The following is a 7,173-nucleotide window of genomic DNA, read 5'->3' as shown; positions in this document are numbered from 1 at the left end:
GCCACCACCGCCCGGCCTAGCAAAAGTTTTTAACAATTACTTGGGATATCAAGGCACATCTCTCTTAAGGATCCATTTCCAACAGGTGTAATTTCACACAGTGCTCTCAATCTTTAAGAATTTGTTTTCTGTGATTTACAAAGCAAGTTATGCCAGATGGATTAACTTAAATTAATTAAATTAAATGATTTCTTTCTTTAAAGTATTGCATTTATTGGTTTTTATTTGTTTGTGTTTGGAAGGTGGCGTTTGCATATCATAGTCCATATGGAGGTCAGAGGACATCTTGCAGGACTCAACTCTCTACATCCACCATACTGACATCAAAGGTCAAACCTAGGTGATCAGGCTTGATTGTAAATGCCTTTACCTGCTGAGCCATCTCGCCAGACCTCAAACAAGGTTTTTGAAAGTATGGTATTATCATTAATATGAATCTTGACTAACAGCCAGAGTCAAGAGAAGTGTCTGCAAAATCAATTGTAATGTTAGTATTGAACATTTTCCCATAACATTGTACCTTTCTTCTAGCTTTTTGAGCTACTTAATCTACAGCTCGTGACTCTTTATAGAAAGACCTTCGCAATGGCTTTCTACCTGAAAGTGATAACAGAATTCAGAGACGACAAAGTGGACCCGATGTGATAGACTAGCACAGGTGATGGTTATATCAACCTGCCAGAATAAATAGTTTCTCTTCAGCAGCAGCAATCAGAATGCTAGTATGCTGTACCTAATCGCAATAACACTATATAGTACACAAGAGTTACAGTCAGCATATGATATGTAAGACCTACATGGAAAAATTGCTAAAAAGTTGTCTTCAAAAAGCAGTCACAACCTTTGTGTAAATATAAAAACATACATTAGTTCTAAGGAGGGGAAGTCTGGCAAATGAATATCATGAACGAGTGAGAGAGAATTTAAGAAGTCAGGTATATTAACAAGATTCAATAGAGAATTCCTACAATAAAACTGTTAAATTGGTGGTTGGGGACTTTTTTTGTCCTAATAGACACAAAACTCTAGCGGATAGTTTCCTGAATTTTGGGATATGTTATCTGTTGCAAGGAAAGTACATTTCATAGCAACCCTGCATCGCCTTTGTTCCCACACGATCCCGAAAGAACGACCCACCCACCATTCTGACTTCCTTGGCAAATTTCATATCATCTTTAAGCATATGCTAAAGTTACAGTAAAGGACATAAAAGTTATCTCAATAAGGAAATGACATGTCATGCTTTTTAATGTGATAACCTTTCAATACAAGATGACGTTCTTTTTTTTTCAATTTGGTAAATAAATGCCATATAATTTTAATCAAAATTTCAGGTAGATACTTTGTAAAATTTAATCAACTTACAGAGAATTTCTCGAGAGCAATGGAGTCCACAGCTGGCTGTCATCTGATGGGATGTCTTGGGGGCGGGTGGCTGACCCAGTATTACAAGAGTAGAGTAATCAAAGACCTGTGCTGGTGGTCTGAGGTAAATGGGAAAAAACCATAAACCCCCAAATCCCTGCGCACACATGAAATTTAATAAAACCTTAAAGGAATACCACAAAAATCAATGGAAATATTTTAAGTGATATATTTCTGGAAAACTGCCTGATGATGTGGAGAAAAAAATGAAATTGAAGCCCTACATAACATAACCCACATAAAGTATGCCCTCCAGATAGATCAAAGATTAAGTAGAAAGGGGGAAATTTATAATGCTAATAGAAGTAGATTTATGAGACAATCTTTCTGGTATAGAAATGGAGAACAGTTCAAAAACTTAAAGAAAAAACCCATACAGGAAAAAGTTGAGAAATATGAGTACATCAAAATTAAGGCTTTCCATTCCATGAAGAACACTGCAGGCCAAGGTAATGGATGGTGGGGGAGTATATCCACAGCTATTCTCTTAGCCTCAATCCATGTAAGAGCCTCTGGTTTTAAGTTTAATTTTTCCCATTTTAGACCCTTTTCCAAGGCAATCATTATATGATATCTATTTCTTTGGTAAAGTACTTACCAATATGATTTATGTTGTTGTTGACATTTGCTTTAAACTTTGAAAATCCTTATAGATCTCATTCAGCTCTTTAATTGTTTTACTAAAATCATTGCATTTTTATTTTTTAAACTGGCAAGAAAGTACTAAAATAGAAAATCCTATCTCTCGATAAGTCAGTCACTATAAGAAAACAGGTTAAAAGTCTATACAAGGAAATTAAAGAAAACTCCAAGCCATGTAACTAAAGACATGGCGATGAAAGGAAATATGAGCTGAGTTAGAAATATTGAGAGTATAAAGTTATATGATGCTGAGTGTTATTTCATGCAAGAAGTATAATGGACTAAGATACTGGTATCGCTATTCTGAAGGACCATCTAGCATGGTCAGGCATATTAAGCAAACATGTCTACCTTAGCAGATCTATGCCTGGGTATTTATCTCAAAAACATTCTTCAGATGTGTTTATAGTCTTAACTACTTAAAGGCACTCATCACAATGCTATTTAAAGTTGGTAGCAATTTGGACAGCATACATAGTAAAACTTGGAAAAATACATCTCATAGGGCATTGGGTAGCAATTAGAAGAAACTCAATTGATATATACATAGATATAAGATTGTACCTCTAAAAGTTAGTGCTTGGCCCAAAACAATAAGAAACTGGCTGAGATCTGAACAAATGTTCAAAGTTTAAAATACAAAGCCACACTTCTGAGCACTTTGCAATATCAAGGAGTAAATGGTTCCTCTGGGAATCGGTATAAAACACAACAAAGTGAGAGTCTCACATGGACCAGTGATGATCACCTGCCTGGGAAAGAGTATTATTAATTCACCCCCATCTGGCTGATGAACAAGAACTGACAATGTGTGAGGGGCACCTGAGTATCATTGTTCCTAAAGAGATGTGCTTCCCGCACTCTGCATCTCTGTCAAGTTTGTCACCGTGACTCACCTATGGACTGTGCCACTGATTCAGGAGCCTGCTGTGGACTGATACAGCATTTTCACAGGCTCTGAGATCAAAGACCAGGAAGAAAATTCTGGCCGAGAAAGAAAACAGAGAAGATCAAAGCCAATCTGGCCTCTGCTTTTGTGCACATCATCATACCTCAGAAATTCTGGGTGACGTCTTTCTTGTCCTGCACCCAGTGATTCTGCATAGGTCCCTTATTTGCTTCGTAAATCATCTTCCTGTTTAGTAACATGTTCCCATAGTTTTTCAGTTTGCAAATCACTTTGATGAAACACTTCTTATATAATCACAGCTCCACTGGAGGCCTCATTATACTTGGTTTGCAGTTCAGAAACCAAAGCCTAGAGAGACCAAATAACTGTCAAAATGTTGTCTATCTGGGAAGTGATAAGTAGAGAACTAAAATCAGCTTTTCTGGCTCCCAACCTCACTTTTTAATCCATTATTTCAGGTTACTTTAGTGGGAGGAAATCTCCAGCACTAATTGAATTTCAAGTAATTGAAAAAAATTAATGAAATTCTCATAGAGATTTCTGTTGCTATTTAAGCAGAAATTAACTAAGAATTAATTGGTAGAGAGTTAGTAGACATGTCAACCAGAGAAAAGCTGTGTTCAAATGGAAGTATGAAAAGCACTGATAAATAACACAATTCCTTGGTCATCCACGACTGCTTGGAAACCATGATGCATTTTTATAATAAATTCCAATTTTCAAGTTTCAGCTTGTCCAAATGCATTAAACTGTGAACTCCAAACACTTTGCAGCGTCATCTCAGGCTCGCTCCAAAAGAAGTATTTACGACATTAAGCTTCACAGGAAACATAAAATAATGTTTTAGGCATGTGCGTGGTTCAATTGTGCAAAATAACAGCTATGAAAAACAGGTGAAAACAGAAGCTACATACTGAGAAAGGACAACAGAACCCACTTCAAAGTGACCCCGGCTTTCTCCACTGCCATCTCTCAGTGACTCATACAGTACCCACGGTCTCCTGGTGCTGACTGGTCACAGAGCAGTTGGAGTAAGCGCATCAAAGAACAAATGACTGTCTGAGAGTTCTCTTTCACAACCCTTCCACACTTGCTTTCAAGATGAAAATATGAGTCATCTCTGATCTAGCGCATCCACTGTTTGAACTTAACATCCTGCCCCCAACTTTCTGACCTTAATCTAGAATAGCACGCCTACCCATTTCCACCTTCTCAAGCATTCCCTTCCTTGGCACCCCGGGAGCACATGTGTTTCCTCTCACCACAAGAAACTCTCTTCAGTGGTGAACCCCCACTCCTTCCTCACTTCTCCCATCTGGCATTCCCTCCTGAAGCCTTCAGGACCTGCACTTGTGTCAGTTCCGACTGGTACAGGCCTCCAGGGACCTGAACTGATCTCCTCTGTGCCACACACAAGGTCGATAATAGCATACATCGTGTAACTTCACCTTCTGTCCTACTTCTTAACCAACCTACAAAGTCTATAAGATTGTTTCTTATATCACCGTTTTTCTTTTTCCTCACCCTTTTTGGCTCTATTGCCTAGCTGATGGTTGCACAATATAGTCAGTTGCTTTCCTTCTCTGCACTTTGAACACTTCTGTGTTGAGGAAACTACCTATGAATTTACCTCTTACATTGTAAAACCCCCAAACCTACTTCCTCTATTGCTAGCCTCTGCAGCCAGTTGCAGAAACATTGTCTGGGCTCAACTGATCAGATATACCATTCCATAGAGTCTTGCCCTGTGGGATAGTAAACTGGAATGCCAGCACTGGGTATCACCCAGTCTGTGGAAGTTGCGGGGACTGCAATGCCAGTGAGGGAGACTGCAGGAGTCACTGCAGTGCAGGTTGTGGTTGTGTGCCTCGTGACACTGCTAGCATTACCACACTCCTCTGTCATTTGGAGATTGTTCCAGGGAGAATGACCTTCAAGCTTGTCTCTGAAGCTCTCCCAGAGATTCTGAGCCTTTTGCTTTAATAAAGTACATTTTCTGCTCTTAGGAGATAGAACAGTTTCCTGTGTTTGCAACTAAGAACATCTGAATAGAGGGATAATGGGATTTCTTTGCTGCTGACACAGATTGGATATTTTGGTGTCTGTGCTATTGTCTGGAGTTATTGAAAATAGGGACTTAAATTGTAGAAGTGATCTAAGCATTGTGCAAGACTTTTTATGGCCCTGTATATTTAGCTGCAGGAAGCTACAAAATGATTCTCAGATTCATGTAAATATATGCATTGCTTGGTTAATCTGTTGCTCAAATTCTTCTGACAAGTAGTTGGAAATTCTATGTGACCAATTTCAGGATAATTCGGCTCCTAATGCTTCTGTCTGTAGTTTTATTGTACATTTTGTACATTGCTAAGCTGAAACAAAAATATTAGATACTTTGGTGTCAGTATTTCTAAGTACTTCATCTATTATACTATGCTGAAGGGCGGTGTTTCAAATTAAACAAATAAATTGAAAAACAGATGAATATATGCTATGATACTGTGACTCACACTGAAAAGATTCTGTGAATTTTCATGTCTTATAAGAAAAAGCAATCATGGTTTTATAGTTTTGTGGTATCCAATTTGCAATAGCGACTGTCAGACCCTGAAGAACATAACATACAGTTTGTTTTTTATTAGATGTGTTTATGGGACACAGGCATGGTGACCTACCCACTTAATTGGCCTTTTTTTGAACCCCATGCGTCTGGGCCTTCCCTGTATTCTCTTGCATAGCAGGGGCTTTCCAGCTCAAATACCACTGAAACACAATAATAGGAGACACGGCTTGCTAAGAGTCAGGAGTGCGGGGAAGAATGCCAACAAGTGAGGCAGGCTTGCTTAGCCTGAAGATGTTCCAAATCAAATGTAAAATTCTCTCCTCACCAAGAGCTTGGTATCAGTGGCTAATTGGGCCAAGAGACAATTCATATATGACTTCAGACATACACAGTATAACATCAGGCCATTTCTCATGAAGAGTAACTTAAGAAATTTAGAGAAATGACGTTTCAAGTACTTATCAGTAGGTTAACCTTGCTGGTAGTCTGTCAAAGGCTGAACATTACTAGATGCTGTTCCCCCTCTTCCCAATATAAAGATTTATCTCTTACTCAATATGATACAAACAGAAAGATGACACACTTATAAAATACATTAAGGTCATTCTGTGTGCAGATGTGCTCCTCTTGGGAAGAAGAATGAACATTTCTGGAATCAACCAAAGAGGGCTGGCCTCAGTGTGGGCACAGGTTGCTCAAGTTGAAAGGACTTGATTAGCATGTCAGTCAGTGGTTGCTTTCACTGCCCTCTCCCAGTCTGCTCACCAACACCACCCCTTTGCTAACTGAATATTGCCATTCATCCCCTTCCACATGCTCCAGTGAAAGCATATGATATGATGACATACTTCCCAGATTATCCCTCAAGGGAGAAATTATGATTTCAGACTCTGGACGGTTGTCAGCACCTGAGCTTCGGCAGTTATCCGTTCACAGGGTCGCCTTGATCCAGAGAGCCGCTTTACCAAAGTCGTACCCTTCCAGATTGACGGTGTACTAGATCTATTGCCAACCCTCACAAAGCCATGGGTCAGTCTTCACATGACTAAGCAATCAGGTCATTTCACTGTAGAAGGTCATAGGAATTTGGTCTCAGCTCCTCAAATCAGTCTTACAAGAAGAGACTCAGCATGCGTAGACACCCTTCTGCTATGACCACACCATTTCTATCTTCAGCCTCGACTTCATCTCTGAGTGACTTCAAGAATATCTCTCCTCCATCTTAGCACAAGATTCCCACAATAACTTCTTACAAACATCATTTGTAAATATTCCCAAATATCACTGCCTTTATTCTTTTTGTTCTCCATCTCAGATTTGAATGCCTTTGGGACAGTCCTCACTATTTCATCACCTACCTACCTGGTTTCCTTATGTACCCTTTTGATCACAGGCCCCTTATCAACATAGCAGGACATCAGTTTTCTTGTATCAGTTTCCCAGGATGCCCAACAATGGCAGAGAAAAGTACCACTTTAATGGACCTTTGAATCATCTCTGAATGAGTCTTCCTAGTTCTCAGGTTGTTTTATGAGAGATTTTTTTCTTGGCGAAATGCAATACACTTGTCTACTAATGAGAAAGACGGAGAGGGAGAGAGAGAGAGGGAGAGAGAGAGAGAGAGAGAGAGAGA

The sequence above is a fragment of the Microtus ochrogaster genome, chromosome 18 (assembly GCF_000317375.1).
Source record: "Microtus ochrogaster isolate Prairie Vole_2 chromosome 18, MicOch1.0, whole genome shotgun sequence".
NCBI classification, from domain to species: domain Eukaryota; kingdom Metazoa; phylum Chordata; class Mammalia; order Rodentia; family Cricetidae; genus Microtus; species Microtus ochrogaster.
Note: the sequence above shows the minus strand (reverse complement) of the source record.